We start from the raw sequence: 18160 nt of genomic DNA on the forward strand, positions 1-18160 counted from the left end.
TTCCTTGATCTTCATGCCGTGAAAGAATCTGTATCAAAATCAAGATCAGAAAATATCACACCAAACGGAAAAGTCTTCAAAGAGATTCTCTTTTCTTCAAAATGAGAAGAGAGGAAAAGAAAGAAGAGGACAGGAGAGGAGAAAATGTGATTACTTAACACCATGTATAAAAGAGACGGGAGGGGGGTGTCACAAATTGTTGGTCACTGCCAGACTGTTAAAGTTGAGAGACTGATCCACATTGAGAAATACTTTGAGAAACTTTTCAGGCTTATACTACATTTTTTAAAATGACTTTAAAATGAACAATTGCAATTGCCTCCAGGGGAGAGTCTTATGCAAGCACTGCAGTACATTTATATTACAATAATATACATCCCCTGGAGCAGAGGGAAGAATAATTTACTTTGATAGCTATAGGTTGAATATTTTTCCGATGTTTATGTATGTCTGTGTAATTTCATATTAGATATATGGCTCATTGGATTACATTTTTTTTTAATCACAATTAATATCAAATAATGACATATGTTCATATTAGCTAAGAAAATCCCCAAATGAAGATAATTCAAAGACATAATTGTGCTAGATGAACGGGTTTTCAAAGACCACCAGGGGTTTGCAAAGGCATAATTGGAGGACTTCTTTTTTTCTGCAAAATGTATCTTTAGGGTAGTCAAGTTGTTAACTCACGATATTAATTAAAACTTACGAACATAATATAATGTTAACACATTCGTTGATTTTGGAATTTTTACCATTTCATTCTGATTCCTGAAAAATCATGAAATAAAAAAACACTGTTAAATTAATCAAGTAAATATTTTTGTCTTTTTATCTTTGATCGTAAAATTTTTATTTTTAAAATTCCTGTGAAAAAAAAATGCTTCATGCTTTAAAATAGTTTGCTCTACAGCCTTGCTTCATTTAGTATATGCAGAGCCATGAATATGAATACACACACACACACACACACCACCACCTCACATTCATTAGTTTTACTTCAATGAAAGGTTAGAATTTTGTGATTTTTTTGGAATGAAAGATCAAAGCATAAACAATGCAGATTTATTTTCACAGCTTTCTTTGATCATATTTACCAAGGGTGCCAATAATTCTGACCACGACTGGGCAATGCACTTTGAACAGTGCATGCTATTTATTATGTATCTCCTATAATATTAATATTATATAGGCTAATTTGCAATCAATGCATTTGAATAATTTATTATTAACTAAAATCTTTTTTTTGTTGATTTAGTACACGTAAATCTACGAAAATGCTTTTTCTTTTTCTGCAGTTCCTTTTTACTCAACTCTATGAACTCCACCCACCATCCATTTTTTATAGTTAACCAATTGTTTTCCCTAACCACTGTTCCTTTATTGACTGAGTGCTTGACAATATTGTCTGGAAGCCAGCCATGGCCATCAAGAACACTGAATTGAAAAACTGAGATGGCGTGAGTGCTGAAAGTTAGAGAGAGAGGCTGGCTAACGCACTGAAGCATTGCTACATACTGTCCTCTCCTTTTCAGTCTCACTCCTGAACTAAATCCACTAAAAGCTTAAAACTCTTGCCTTCACCCTCCCTTTCCTTTCCTCAAATCTCTCCTTCTTGAGCGCAGCCGAAACCTATTTTCTATCTTTTCCTCTGCGACCTCCCTGACGAACACACCAAAAGAAAAATGTGAAGAAAGAGAGAGTGCTGGAGAAGAAGGAGGAGATAGCAGGTCTCCAGCAGGGATTCATGCATCAATTAATGAGTTGAGTTTGGCCGCAAGTCCACCCAAATCTGCAGCTCATCGCAGTGTGTGTGTGTGTGTGTGTGTGTGTGTGTGTGTGTGTGTGTGTGTGTGTGTGTGTGTGTGCGTGAGCAAAGAAATGTGTTATGACTGCCAAAAGTAGTATATAAATAATTCAAGTTTTAAAAGTTGAAATGAACGGGTATAGGGGGTGTTCTGTGTTTTCACGAGGAAGACTCCCTAAGTGCCCTTAAAATCAAGGAAGCAGGAAGTTGGCAATCATAGACAGGAAATTAAAAATGTATCTGCATTAGTCTTGAAACACTAGCTCAACATTAGATGACAATACATCAACATTTATCCTCATTATAAGACTGACTACGCTACAGTACATGAGAACCTCTTACAGAAAACACATTAAATTACACTCTTTATACACATATTTATAGGATTAAAACTGACTTGGAAACTTTTTTATCATGACTTCAATGTTTATTTTGCTGCATTTCAAATTATTTTAAGGTATAGATTTAATTATTTTACTCTTGTCCTTTCAATCTTCAAATATTAAGATTTATAATACATTGTAAAAAAATTCTAACCCACCCAAATCAAAAATTTCAAGTGACCGATAACATCTAAATTTTTCAATTGGCCCAAGTGAAATTCTGTAAATTATAAAATTAAATTTACAGATTTTCACTTGGGCCAATTGAAAAATTTAGATGTTATCGGTCACTTGAAATTTTTGATTTGGGTCGGTTAGAATTTTTTTACAGTGTAAAAATAAGAATTATTAAAATAAACAAACATTTCAATATATACTGAGTGAATATATCATATATCATTTCATGTTCTTATATATATATATATATATATATATATATATATATATATATATATATATATATATATATATAAGAACATGATCTTTCGCACAATAAAAAAATAACCAAACAATTTGGCCTCTAAATATTTTACAGCCCTTTTACAACTGCAAATTATAACAGACTTTTTCATTTTCCAGATTCTGACTGCTTAATCGCAGACCAGATTTTTTAGAGCTGATATTATATGATGCACATACTGTCATGTCACTGTAGCTGTAGGCCATCCAACAAACCTTCTCAGCGACACACCAGACGAACAGAAGACAGAAAACGGGGGGAGATGGGGTTTGGATGTTTCTCCATTTCCTCTGGTGCTCTTTCTGTTGATGTGTGTGAGCGCTCTAGTCAGAGTGAAGTCAAAGCAAGTCTTGCTGTGTGACATGTCAGAGAATCAGAAAAGACTGGAAAGATACATGGAGGTTTTATCAAACGGCTGCAGATCCGCTGCGAAGCCTGAGAGCAGAGGATGATGGGATATCACCTCACTCTGCCCAGGGATCTGAGCAACGTCAGAGCACTGCATTGTCCAAATTCATTTCAGAGAGCTTAAACAACCCCCCCCCACACACACACACACACCATGTAACTCCATGGCAGTAAATATGGTGTGTCAAATAAGAATGAAAAATTGTCTATGGAGATTTGTAGGGATCTTGCAACAGCCTGTCAACTCTGTGACTTGATTCTCACACAGAATTAAACCACAGAGTTTAGGGGGAAAATAAGTTGGAAGCTATTTACTTAGTATTTAAGAACAGTGACAGTATGTTTGAAAGCTTGATTCTGATTGATTGACAGACATTCCAAAGGTGTTAACTAATATTCTATACAGTAACTGCCTGAAAATGAAATGGCATTTGGCCACATTACAGATCCATATCACTTCACCATAACAAAAGACCAACAAAAAACTCTGACTGAGAACAAAAATGGCACAAAAAAAATAATAAAACAAAATAAAATAAAATGTATTTAAATTATTTTAGGCAGCTGGGCATTAGCAGATTTTGATTCCCAGCATCGTCCACCAAGCTGTAACTGTGTAATCTGTTAGGTCCGCAATGATGAGACGGGTGAACGAATGTGCTGTTAATAACGGTCTCTCATCAGCGTAATTATGGGCTGGTAATCATGAGAACTCTCTGCGGACGACCCAGAGCTCGAGTCATTCAACCCCACAATGTTATAGCACATCTACATGCATTCAGAGACCTCTCAATGAGAGATAAAACAAAATAAATGAAGTCATCTGAACTCAAATACTAATATATTAATAATACTCATATTAATACTAATAATATTTAGTCACGTCTACAAACTTCACATTATCTTATGAGATCAGACCCCCAGTTTATCATCATTCTGCCCTTAAGTAAGAACCCTAACCCCATCGGCATTAGATGTACTGTGAGTCACTTTGAAAGAGACAGGCATCAAACAATAAATCAAATGATTTGTTAATTAAGACCAGATCATGAGATTAAAGCAATTGTGTGTTTGTAATTAATGAACTGAAATGCAAGAACTCACTTAACTAAAATTACCCAAGCATGCAGTGATGTTACTACTGATATAGCTAAAAAAAATATCTGATTATTCATTTGGAATTATGCACACACAAGAAAAAAAGAGTGGAAAAATACACTCAATGTAAAGGGGAAAAAAAGAAGGTGAGGGGAAAAAAAGATGATATTCATTGTTTTTTCAGCCCTGAAGCAGAAAGTCCTCTTTCCAGCATGAATTCCCATAACACCCTCACAACAGAGAAAAGACAGAGTGAGAGAAAATGAAAAACTAGACACAGTAAGAGACAAAGAGAAAAAACTAGTGGTTCACTGAAAACAAATTGTTCTGAATGAATGCTGTATCTCACCAAAATACATGAGAGGAGAGAAAAGGATTGGGAGAAAGAGAAAGAAAAAAGGGAAAACAGACAGAATGAAACAATGAAGTATTATAGCAAACAACCAATTAAGAAAGAATGTTTTTCGGAATGTTCTCTAAACATTCAAAACGTTTGAAACATGTAAAAAAAGAATTATGGGAACTTTACTTTTTAATGTTCTCTGAGCATTCTGATTAGGGATGCACGATTTATCAGCCACCATATCGGTATCGGTTCATTTTTCATTGTTCGGTCTGATAAGAAAATTTGCCTGTTATATTAAATCCAATAAATAATGGATTATTTCCTTCTGCTGAGACACTTCAGATGCGCAATGTTCGCCATAATGGTTTTGAATTGCTTGAAACATGCTTGGAATCACGTTAAGTGAACTGTTAATTCTGATAAGTAGTAATATAAAAACAAAATTCAGAAAAAAAGCATTCCATGAACAATATATAAATAATGTTTTATTTAATGTTTTAACATTTTTAGAACCTCAGACCAAATAACTCAGAATCAACATTCTATTAATGTTACTGGAAGAATGTTTGCTCATAACCTTGAGAGAACCTTGCCAGAACGTTAGCCAAAGTTCAGCTGGGTTCAGAGTTCAGAGTTGTTCCCTGTTAGCTAGTTTGCTATTTGTTACAGCTTGACTGAGTCTGGGTAAGTCCAGTGAAAACCTCAGACTGAATGATTGATGCCCATCACACACGTGTTTGTCCTAAAATAAACCTCAAAGTGGATCCATTGTCCTTCAGCAAGCCTTCACCACTGTTTGCTTTCATTCTGGCTGATCCATTCATGTGTGTTAAAGGGGTGGTACAGTATAATGCCCCTTTCACAAGATGTAAAATAAGTCTCTGATGTCCCCAGAGTGTGTATGTGAAGTTTTAGCTCAAAATACCCCACAGATATTTTTATATAGCATGTTAAAGTTGTCACTTTTTGAGGGTGAACAAAAACGTTTTGTGTCTGTTCCTTTAAATGCAAATGAGCTGCTGTTCCCATCACAGAGGGCGGAGCTTCAACAGCTTGCACTCACACAGACATGCACTGAAAATTTCTAAAACTTTTAGCCTTTTATGTTCAAACCAGAGTCAGACAAAGATGGAGAGACTCAAGAAGAAGTGACAGCATGTAGACAACATTTCTGAATGGTTAGTTGATGAATTTATGTATCTTATGTACAGTTATCTTCTAGTCATTGATTAGCATATTCTGTCTTGATAATCTGTAAATCGTGTTCCGGGGGCGGGCTTTATGCAAATTTTAGGGTTGGTGATGTCACCAACCCGGGAGAAATGTCATGTAGTCCCTACCAGCCGTTTGTTGTAGTCCTTAAAAAGCGATTTCTTTAAAAGCACATATCTCTCTTTGCTTTGAACTTTGAGCATTGTAACTTTGCAGATGTTGTTTATGCTCAAACAGCAACATTACACACTTACTAAAGTTAGAAAAATGAAATCATAATCAACCACCCCTTTAAACGGGTCATAAACTGGATTATTTTATTATTTTATAATGTTTCCTGGGGTGCCCTTATAATGTTAGTATGATTTTAACATCAAAAATTGTCATAATTTATAAATAAAAGGCATTTTTACAAGCCTAATTTTAGCCTCTGATTTGAACGCTCTGTTTTAAGGGTCGTGTCTGTTGTGAGACTTCAGTGTAAACGCTCACTGCTGTGATTGGCTGACATGTTTGCATATGAAATAGCTAGTATTACATGTGGAACTCTCTCTAAAACTTTTACTACGTTGTTACTATTACAGCTATCTAGATTAAGGAATCGTGAAAAGTATTGATCATAATGATCTATTCCCATCACATTTATTCCACCCATGAACTGATTTTTCACTAATTAGTTCAATCTCCTGGTTGAAAAATGGTGCTAATTAGCAAATCCAGGTGATTGGTACAATAGCTACCAGTGATGCGCGGGTTGATCCAAAATGAGCGGGTGCCTGCGGTCACCCGCGGTTACCCGCGGTTACGAGTCATCCAAAAATATTTTTAATGATATTCGGGTCGCGGTCGGTCGGGTCGTTTGAAATAAAGATGCCAATTAAACCTTTGTAATTTATATAGTACTAGACACAATTTCCTATGAAATACATAGGCCTATACTTTATTGGCTGAATAATTGGCGTGAAGATGACGCACAAGCTCAGTCTGCAGGTAGAGATGGAGGCGGCAAGAGAAAAGGTGAAGACTGGGGAGTGGAAGCTCCGCAAATACACAAATAGGAAGAGCATGTGGGAGACATTTGCCGAAATAATGAAAGATGAAGACCAAAGTGCTGGCTTTGTCATGTGTACTTCTTGCGATGCTATTTACACATTTGATAACCACAAAACTGGCACGACCAACCACAGGCACGGCGCCAGGATTCCAGTTTTGGATGGGCCAGACCAATTGTGGGTGGGCCTTAAATTAAAAACGTTAAATAATAAAAAAATACGTTATCCAATCACTGCTTAACCTAATAAAAGAATATTGACTAATATAGCTTACTGTTATATTATCTGTGTATATACATATTATAGATTTTAATAGCTTGATGCTCTTTAAATATTTTGTTGCATTGTTAAAAGTAAATCCGCGATCGCTCTCCATGGTTCTGACCAAAGAAGAGCGCTTTGGAATCTCCATTATGCATCATACACATCATACCTGGGCTGCATTTTCCGATAACATTGTCTTTTAGCGCGCTACGAAGACTCTTAAGGTATAACTTAACTAAAGGTATACTACCACTAAAGGTATATCATTGCTAGGCGTCTTCAGGGCTATCATCCACTCGCGAGGCAGAGGCGCTGAAAGGCAGAGGAGCTGGCGCCCTCCTAGCAACGGCGCTGTTTTTGGTAAAACATGATTTTGACGACGTCATTATGTTTTGTTTTATAGAAAACTCTTTTAAAAAGATTTTCGTTTTGTATAAATTGTATCTTAATTTTGATCAATGTTTTATCAATCAATTGCCCGTATTTACAGTTTTTCTCGATTGCTTAAACACATTTCTTGAAACTATGCCTCGTATTCTCAAAACTATAAACACAAATCCATAACGTCTCACCCAATTCCCCAAACATCCTATTTTCAGGTCAAAATGAAGCTCTACACTCAAAACCATTCACTCTTGCTGAAAAACCAAACTCTGCCCTCAGACAGGACACACAAGCCCTCAAAATCACACACACTACAACATAGTCTAACACACTGGTGCAATAAATTCAAAACAACATTTCCAAAACTGGTAAGTTATGTTGCTTGTGGTTCCCCCTCTCACAAACCTTTTCACATGATGAACACAAAAGACACAACCAGTGGATACATTGTCACATTTTTATTCATACACAGAAAACACACACACACAAAAACTTTTTTTTTTCTGTTTTACTCTTTTTTTTACTCTTTTTTTTTTTTAACTCTCTCCTCTAATTTTTTTTTTTTTATATTTACTTACAGTAAGATGTGTGTGACCAACATATGACAGTAAAAGAGCACACACAATCCATATTCTAATATGGAATTCGAATTGTATTGGAATGGTAAAGAGTGTAGGGACGTAACAGGAGGGCCTCCACTCAAGGATACAATATGATGGACACGTCTAAGAATGTTCCACATATGGTTGAAATACCTAGAAAGATAACATTCTGGGAGTAAGGACTATAAAGGAGAAAGGATGCCCTCCCTTCACTGTCACACTCTGCAGCCACACTGTCTGACTGTATGACTGCTGGCCTTTTCTTGCAAGAAAATAAACCTCATCAAAGACTATTGGAAATGTTTGTCTCTTATTCAGTTATAGAATTTTGTTTGCCACCACACCTCCCTGAAGGTTCTCGAGGTGACGGTAAAGCGACTCAAATTTGGCCTTACTCGTAGCCCAGCCTCCCTCATAGTCATACCATTGATAAAGACATGGGCAACTAGAGTGGCTTGAATTTCATCTGAGACTGCTTGTCTTCTTGTCCTTGCCTCCTCATTCTTATCCCTCTTCCTTCATGTCTTTCTGGATCCATTGTTCCAAAACGCAATAAACTGATTTGGGCCCTTTTGTCTATCTATTGAAGGTTCTGATTGATGTGTGTTAAATTTTGACTCTTAGTGTTTCCACTTGGGTAATTGTGTGCTAATGACAACATGGTCTAAGCAATGAGAAATGAAGGGATTTGTGTGTAGAGTTTTGCAGTGACAGTTCAACAAATCTGACTCATGTGTCAAAACAGGGAATAGTGTTTATAGTTTAGTGAAATGGGTGTGCTTTTTGATAAATGGCGTTATGGTTTTGAAATTTTAGTTCAAAAGCCTGGTTATAGTGTTTAAACAATCGAGAAAAACTGTAATAAATAAGAAGCAAATATATAGCAGACAATGTAATAAGGCGCCGGCACGATCACTTGCATTGCATGTGAACTGGAGGGCGCCGAAACTCAGCTTGTGCCTCACAGATTTGAGAAATATAGGCTATATATTACAAAAAGCTTTAAATGTCTACTTTTAAACGAAAATATTCAAACCAAAATAAATAGGCTACTCTCTGATTATGTAATCCATATGAAATGTGCATTTCTCTCTGGCGTTCATGGCGAGTCCGCAATCTCCGCATCGTCAACTTCATCTTTGCAGCGACACAGAAAACACCAGTTTATTACTAAACAATTAAATGTCTCCTTGCTAATTTAGACACATTCATAATCATTACTTTAACCGGTTCTTTGTGGCAAGCTTTATGCGTGCGGTCATAACGCTTATTATCCTGTAGGCTATAGCCTATTTAAGTAATTAAATTAATATAAAGGGGCGATTTGTCCACGAATGGCTTAAATGAACAACTACTAGTGGACTAGGAAAAAAAAAATTAGTCGGAGGCAGCCCTTATTCCACATATTTTCGAACCAGCAGGCCATTCTGCGTTGGGCGAGCGACCCTACGGAATTCACCAAATAACAATGCAAACACTATGTAAATACAGAAAGAGCTTCATTGTACTGTACATTGTAAGAGCGTTATGATTTTGTGATGATTGATTCCAACGAGTTTTGGCATGTGTCCACTGTCCAGATAAACTGGCGCTGTTTGATTGACAGCTTGGGCAATTGGAAAGGGATTGTTCTTTGATCGCTTTCTATATAATTTAATCACAGTTTAAATAAGATTATTTTCATAAGAGAAACGACGTGAAGTTGATTGTTTAGTCACTGGCATAATTTACTGATACATAAACAGTATTGAACAATATTTTGAGAGATAATCTGTCTGAACTTGAATAAATACATCAGAAATCACTGATCACAGATCAGGCATTAGAATAAACATGACTATTTACATGTTTGTGGCGTTGCTGGCAGATCCATATCATTTGCAAAGCCAGCGCCGAAATTTACCAAATAATCCACAGTGAAATACTCTGAATACAAACAAATAATGCACTGCTGAGACATTCACATTGTTGGGAAAAAAAAAACAATATCCTAGCATTAGGATCGTTTGGAAGGGAATGGTATTATTGATCCTGTATCAATCTTTTCTCGTTCTCATTTCACTGTTCACTATCGCTCCAGTGGGCGGGGCCAAAGCTGAAGTGTGACATCACAAGTCTCCACTTTTTAGATCCTGTCCTTTGCTGGCCTTGGTTTCAATAAAAGCAGTTTTTGGAATTACAAGAAAGTTTTGAGTTTTGAAACTTACAGGGTATTTTTATAGTATAATTAACTCTTAACTGTCAAAGGATCAAGGAACATTTGAATTCTCAGTCTATGACCCCTTTAAGTGAAAATTCACATGAGACAGTGGGTTTGGTGTAATTAGGCTCAGAGGAGGTGCTTGTTTTGCCTCAATTCTGGCAAACAAGATCAGTAGCCACAGCATCAGGTACCTATAGAGTGAAACTCAGCCAGAAGCACCATATACAAACCCACTATGATACTCAAACTAGAACACAAGTGTATAGATGTGTCCAGTTATAACACACTTGACAGATGCAGGGACAGAGCGGCCATACATAAGGTGTGCTGATCTGAACATCACTCAAACATCAACAGTGAATGGCTATAATGAAAAAAAATAAAAATGTTTTCCTTGTGAAACAAATAGAATTTTATTTAGGATTTCTACAATAAATAATTTAGTTTAAGTTAAAGCTTTAACTTAATAATAAATATAAATAAGTCATACGTATAAATGAGCGCTATACAGTTACAGAAAATAATGCATGGCTTTATTCAGCAAGAATTAAAATGATCAAATGTTACAGTAAAGACATTTGTAATGTTACAAAAGATTTCTTTTTTTTTTTAATAAATACTGTTCATCAGAGAATCCTGAAAAGACTTTTCATGTTTTTCACAAACAGCTTAAGCAGCACAACAAATGTTTTCAACATTGATAGTAATAATGAATGATTCTTGGGCAGAAAATCAGCGTATTAGAATGATTTCTGAAGGATCATGTGACACTAAAGACAGCTGAGAATTCAGCTTTTGCCAAAACAAGAATGAATTACATTTTAAAATATATTAAAATAGTAAACAGTTATTTTAAATTGTAATAATATTTCACAACCTTACTGTACTGTAATGCTGATCAAATAAATCCAGCCTTGGTGAACATCTTTCAACCACAATAAAGAACAGAGACTTCTTTCAAAAACATTAAAGTATATTTAAAGGTAGATAAATAAGTAGTAATAAGTTGTTTGTTAAAATTTCAAGTATCAATCACAAAATAGAAATGCCTTGCAGTATTTATTTATATCTGAATACATTTTAATGGTATAAAATTAAGTGATTATGTTTACAATGCTGGTGTTCCCAGCATGCACTGGGTATGCATACAGTAGTTAATAAGGTTCCAAGTTTTCACTGTATGTCCAATTATTTGCACAGTTATTTTGTTGTAATTTTTAGCAACTTGTTAAATGTTAAGTAGCGTCCATTTCCACTCAAAAGGACCTGTTAATACTCAAAAATGTATTATATGTTGAATTTAAATTAGATTCTCATTCACTTTATAGTCGACTTCAATTTTATAACATTAACATTTACTATAAAAAAACAGCAGCAATGTGATTAAGCGGAGATCAAATGCAGACATCTCCTGCTTCTAATTTCTCTCCCAAGAAAAAGACTCACACAACTTCACATCACTGTGCCAACATACTAAAATCTGCAATGAAATGTCAGATATTTCAGTATGAACACAATTATTCATCATTGAATTCTCCCAAGACCAAATGTTTCTGGGATGCTGTACTCTTTCATTTTAAAGTTCTATGCTCTTACTATACATGTATGCCGCATCTGCGTCTAGTTTTGTTTTAGTTTCAGGAGAAACACTTTGGATAAAGTTGAAACTTAAATGAAGCATAACTGATAACTCCATCAAGTCTCCTGAGCATAAAAGAGTAGCATTCTCCTTTGGTTATTTCTATTTTGTTTGTTTACCTGTTCTTTTTTTTAGGCAGTTATTTTAGCTCACTGTAAAAAATAAAGATTCTTTCAACAAATAATAAATACTTCAACCTACAAACACACACACACGTGCTAACACACAACCTCTCCACCCAGCTCACCCTGTGACTGAGCAAGTCATCCATTTAATGTATACGCTTCACCTCGGGAAACACTGGGGGTCACTTACTCTCTATTACTTTCTTTCTCTCTATCTCTTGATTCCTGCAGAGGCTGTGTCATGACAGTAATGTTAATCTTGTCCTGTGAGACAGAAATGATGACCGAATGAAAGAAAGGAGGGCGAGACTGCAGTAATAAAGTGCTCTCTATCTCTCTGTCTCTCAGCCAAGGTCTGGTAAACTCTGAGGTGAAGAGTGAAGCTGTAGTCATCCCTGCCCTTATTTTCTCATTGGGAGATCATCTCCGTGTGATTCCACATGATGGGATCATAATGTAGGATGAGGTTTGACGCAGAGAGTGTTTGTTTTTGTGAAAGGTGCAGATTTCATCTGTCTGGTGTTTTGTTATTCTCTCATTAATCAACACTTTGGCAGACGGCTCAGCTGCACACAAAGCAATTTACTGAAAATAACCAATCCCCAATATGAGAGCCATGAAACCTTCATGCATAAATATTCAGAAGTTTCAAACTTCTCCATTCTTTCTTCCAAATTGCGAAATTACCTTCTAAACAACACATTTTGTATAAATAATTATGTTCTGAAGGCATATCAATGTATATAAACGTGCAAATTCACCATTTACGGAAAATTTGAAAACTAATGCATAAAAAATTGACCTCATTACAACTATAGACCAAAATAAACTGAACACTTCCTCAATTTTACCTACAGTCATCATCACACTCAAGTAACTGCAGATCCACAACAGACTGTTCTGCCAACGTTTTGACAGCATTGTCATGTTTATTTAATAGCTGATAGTCATTCATTATATATATAACTTCCTATTCAGACGCTGATGCCATAAAGTAAAAAATCAAGTAATCATTTTCTTCATTTTTCATTGCACTCCAAACACATCAAAGAAATTTTATAGAGTATTTCATCACCTTTTGAGAGGAGAACAGGTGCAAAAACTCAATTTGCAGAAAAATATAATCAGCAAAAAAAAGTTGTTGCCTTAATTTTTTTAAGTACAATCAACTTGTAATTCAACTTAAATGAAATTAAACTGATTTTAGAAATAAGTTGAAAATTGCTTAACTTATTTTGATGAGTTAAAGCAATGTAAAAAAATATGTTGTCATAACTTATTGATCAAATATTTTTTTACTAATGTAAATGTAACTTATTTTAGCACTTTAAAACTGGACTGACAACTGTGTTCTGCTGCTGTGAGTGGATAGTCACACACGCACAATGGCACAAACATATAATTACACACGCTGGTTCTCTGTGAAGGCTTTGATGAATTATTCACGCCACACTCGATAAATTAGTGGGACTGAACGAACAGGGTCTGGTCAGCTGACTACACTCAAATCATTTTAACTGAAACCCAAACCAGCTGCAGAAACCCGAGATTCCCGCTCTGACCCAGACATCAGCCATTCCAACAAGTAACAGTTATTTGTCACAGTTAATAGCCTGTGAAAACACACACAATAATGCAGCCAAACATCTTAATAAACACAAACACACACACACAATGCACGTGCAGTAATGAGATAATGAGAGAAAAATAAGCAACAACTAGCAGCTAACCAAAACATTAGCATTACAAACAAATTCTTGGCAAGAAAGATAAACATAATTAAGAAAAAGAGAATGACTATGACTGGAAAGAAATATTTCAAACCAGGTTTGGGGCATTAAAACTACACCAGGCTCTTAAAGGTCTCCAAATGTTCCACCTCAGATGGAAGTCAAATGTAATTAGCACATTCTCTCTCTTTCTCTGCCCCTCCCTCTCTATGATGTCTTTCTCTTTCCTGTCAATCAACAGGCTAATTAAACTTGCTCTGGGTGTCAGGACTGGCAGATCACTGCATTTGACAGACACACACCGCCATTGCCCCTTTTCAACCATTGGCAACGTCTTTCACATCCATCCTGTGAGTGAGAATGAGTTTATCAGCATAGCAAGGCCTGTCCCGCATGAAGTGCTCGGGTTGAACCACTCTCACACTAACAGTAGATCCAGGACCTGCACACTACAGAGCCAAATCAAATAAACTTCTACATTCAGCTGTGATTCACAAAGGATTATTTCAGCAGCCAGTATCAGCAGGGCATCTGTGTGTTCCTAAGCCTTTTGCTCCCGACAACATCCTCCCTCACAGCAAACACATAACCAGCTCTGTTAGAGGAGAATAAATGCGCACTGTGGCCTAAAGGGAGATATATCAGCCAACCACATCAGCCAAGGCAATGCAATTACTGCGCAAATTATAGTTCCAACTACAAGTTCATATGGCAATATTCAGCAGTATTCATGTTTTCCCCTTTCTTTTATCTTTTCCAAAGTGATGTGGATGATTTATGAAACACTTTATCTTAATTAGTGTAATTTAGGCTACTGCAAAAACAATTTAAAAAGAAGTACTGGAACTACGACTCTCTATATATGATATACAGTACTGTGCAAAAGTCTTAGGCACGTTAGTATTTTAGCATGTAGGTTTATTCAAGCATCTTGGAAACGTTGCCAGTTCTTCTGGATTTAGATGGTTTCTTCATGTAATCCAATACAGACTTGATGATGGTGAGATCATATCTCAATGTGGAGTGCCAGCTGTTGTAAGACACCTTGTGCATACAAAAATCTCACTGGATTATTACAATTAATGGCAAAAGCAATGTTTGGAAATGTAAACTGATATTTCCTACTGACACACTACAGCAAAAGATATAAATAACTGGCTTAAAACCATTTTTGTGGGGGTGAAAATACTAACGTGACTAAGACTTTTGCACAGAGGTGTACGTGTTTTGTCATTAATGATAGCTGAATCGTTTTAAACTGTTTATTTGAAAGGAAATGATGGACAAAATGATACGGACTTGCCATCAGTAGATCACTTGAGTGAGTTGGTGGCCGTATGCGCGTGACGGCGCATCTAGATGCGCGTGCCAGCCTGCCAGGCTCCGTGTACTGGGACCGGAGACCTTTTACTCTGTTCCCAACCAGGGTAAGCTGATTTACAGGGGTAAGCCTGACTTTTACATGGCATATACTGTTAATGCGGTAAGAAGACAAGCACCGTCAACACACACACCCTCGCTCTCCCGCGCGCGCACACGCAAACTCATCAAGCTCATTGCCCTTTTTACTCTATAGTATTACTTCTTAACCACGCTTGACACAGAATAGTCCAGCTTTAAAGCTCCAAGGGCGATTCTCGGGTTTACACACAGACTATAGCCTACCTATTAAGTTTCAGTGACCCGCGTCCGGTCACGATCCGAATGCATGACTCACTGAAGCAATTGTCATGGATCACTAAAACAGGCAATACCCGTTTATTTTACTCAATTGATAAATGATTTTTAACTCAGTGGAATACTAAACACAACCTTATTCTTCTTTGTGGACATCTTGTGAGGGGGGAAAAACCATTTAAGCAAATCTAAGTGTCAATTTCTGTCAAACCAAAATAAATAATGAAAGCTGCATACCTGTTAGTGCGGTGGTCCGGATTATTGCCCAGCAGGAGAGAGGGGTCTCATTGCCCTTCCATTATGAGTTATTCCATCCACGAACCGGAGAGGCTTCAACAATCCGCACCAAAGGATCCCTCCTATATCTACTATTTCAGAGAGAGTCAGAAACCCACAAATACAGAAAAGAAGTTCAGTCCTCTGATCACAGAAGCGCCCGATGTCCCTGCAGGGCGTCCGGGTGCGCGGAGACGCAAAGTTCCTTCTCTCGCAGCGTCTCAGATCTTCATCTCAACTCAACGGAGAGCGGTGTGAAACTTCACATCAGAGCTTTAGCTTCTGGTTTAAAAAGCACAGAGATGTTTCTAACGGAGCCATCACCCCACGTAGTGTCCTGTTGGGCTTGTTTTCACGGTGTTTGTCCGTGCTGGAGACGGTGCACGCTCTGTGCAGGATCTGCCGGTGCTGAAGGCAAAGGTCTGGAGCGCTGTGCTGCGCCGACTCGATCCCTGCGTGCTCTCCAGGGATGTCAGAAGTAACCCAACGCACAGTGAATCAGCGCCACACAGCGGCGTGTGTGACAGCTATCCTGCCAACCGGTTCCTTTATCTGTTCTTTTTGAATATTTTACAGGTTCATCTGAGTGGCATTAGACTAAACCTGCTATTTGAACGCACAAACCCTGATAACTACATACAACTACTACATTTAACAATAAAAAGCTGACATCAACTACAATGTGTTAAATAGTGAAACTTTTCTTAACACATTAACAAACATTCAGGTCACACATTACTTTAGGCTCCATTTCTCACTATTAACTAGGACTTAATAGTGCTTATTAATAGTTAGTTAGGTAGTTGTTAAGTTTAGGAATAGGGATGTAGAATGCACATATTATTATGTGCTTTATAAGTATTAATAAAAAGCCAATATCCTAGTAATATGCATATTAAGCAAGTTGAAAGTGAGAGTTGACTCTAAACTAAAGTGTTACCAAAATTCAGAAACTATTTCTCCATTAGAATTTTTTTTATTATTATTATTCTTTTTATACTTAAGTTGACATATTTGATTAAAATACATAAAGTTGTGTGACCAGGATGTGTTAACCCTGTTAAAATGTTAACTTATCCTTATTAAAATGACATACAATTCCATATCTGTCATAATTACAGGTTTGTGTCCCCTTGTTTTAATTACTTCATCTTATTTTTTTGCTAGCATTGTCCGAAGTACAGCATCTTAAATAGACAAGGCTGGTTTTGTTTTGATTATTGAAAATTAGTATTTGTAAATTTGTCATGGCCTTCAAAAAATAAGTCATAGATAAATTAAATGTAAATCAACATAAAAGTATGTGACACAAAATATGCAAAATCTGAAGATATTTTTAAGCTCTTGACACCTCAGTTGTTCAATTCTAATATTTAATGAAGTGAAGATTATATTGTTGTTATTTGTTTCTATATAAAAAATTACGCAATTGGGCTAAATGAAGAATAAATACCAATTCAGAAATGAAAGCCATAGTATCCACCTTATTTTTAATTTAAGAGCGGACAGAGCCATTTCTTTTTATTTTTTTATCTTCCAGTTTCAGCTGATTCAAGTTATTTTAGCTGTCCAAAAAAAGTCCATTATACTGTGTTGGAGATCATTATTGACTGGGATTATGGGAACATAAAAGCCCAAACTATATTGAGGGTCACAGAGGTACATGACTGCCTTATTGATTACTTCAGCCAAATGTACAATTTGAAATGATTGCCACTGAATCAAGTGAAATGTCCATTGCACCTGGGTCTCATTTTGGCACCAAAGAGGCATTTGACAAAATGAGCCCCCCTCAGTAGATGAAGATTGAGCACTCTTGGCTCGTCTGAGTGCCTCCCCCACAGCTGAAATTCAATAGAAGTCACAAAGAATGATACATACGTGTTGGACTTCTTAAATGATTTATAACGCCCGCTGTGTGTAGGGTGGACAAGTTGCCACTAGAGATGTTTGGTGAGAGAATGAACGAGTTATGAGTGATAAAGAGATGGGGCAAAGAGATGAACAGAAAGAGAGAAGAACAGACTAAGAAAGAGAGAAGGAGAAATAGACATTTGGTAGACATTGTTAAAAGCCTTTCAGAAGGCATTTGCTTTTGTCGATACATTTGGCTTAAGTTTATTAGACCTGAAAGTAACTAATGCTTTCCATTACATTTCAAAGCCAAGCTTTTCAGAGACATCTTACCATCTCTGCTCTCACTCTTTCTCTTCCCCAGAGTCTAGGGTGGAGTGTGTCTTTGGTCTGATCTAAGATCAGTTGAGCATGCACTTCCTGTAACAGCATTAGATGAGGCCGGAAGGTCTCAGAACAGCAATAAAATCAAATCCATCTGTTGGGTCAAAGTGGGTTTTATGGGCTGGTCTGTCATGTTGAGCCACCGAGAATACCTGAAACTGAGTGTCAGCCATTGTTTAAAGCTTATAAACCTCAGCAATAGCCCTATTCGGACGGGACTAGTTTCACAGGGGGACGTTAGAGAAATATCTGT

At 36.6% G+C, this 18160-nt stretch overlaps 1 protein-coding gene across 1 annotated transcript in view; it reads right to left on the reverse strand.

Moving 5' to 3' along the window:
- The window catches only part of tafa3b (TAFA chemokine like family member 3b), a 105307-nt gene extending 89116 nt beyond the window's left edge, over nt 1-16191 (reverse strand). Inside the window, exon 1 of the mRNA XM_081349352.1 lies at nt 15631-16191. The gene's annotated coding sequence lies outside the window, so the exon portion shown is untranslated. The remainder of the gene's footprint in view (nt 1-15630) is intronic.
- Nucleotides 16192-18160: the final 1969 nt, after the last annotated feature.

This window comes from Scardinius erythrophthalmus (genome assembly GCF_964197995.2).
Source record: "Scardinius erythrophthalmus genome assembly, chromosome: 20".
Taxonomy (NCBI): Eukaryota; Metazoa; Chordata; class Actinopteri; order Cypriniformes; family Leuciscidae; genus Scardinius; species Scardinius erythrophthalmus.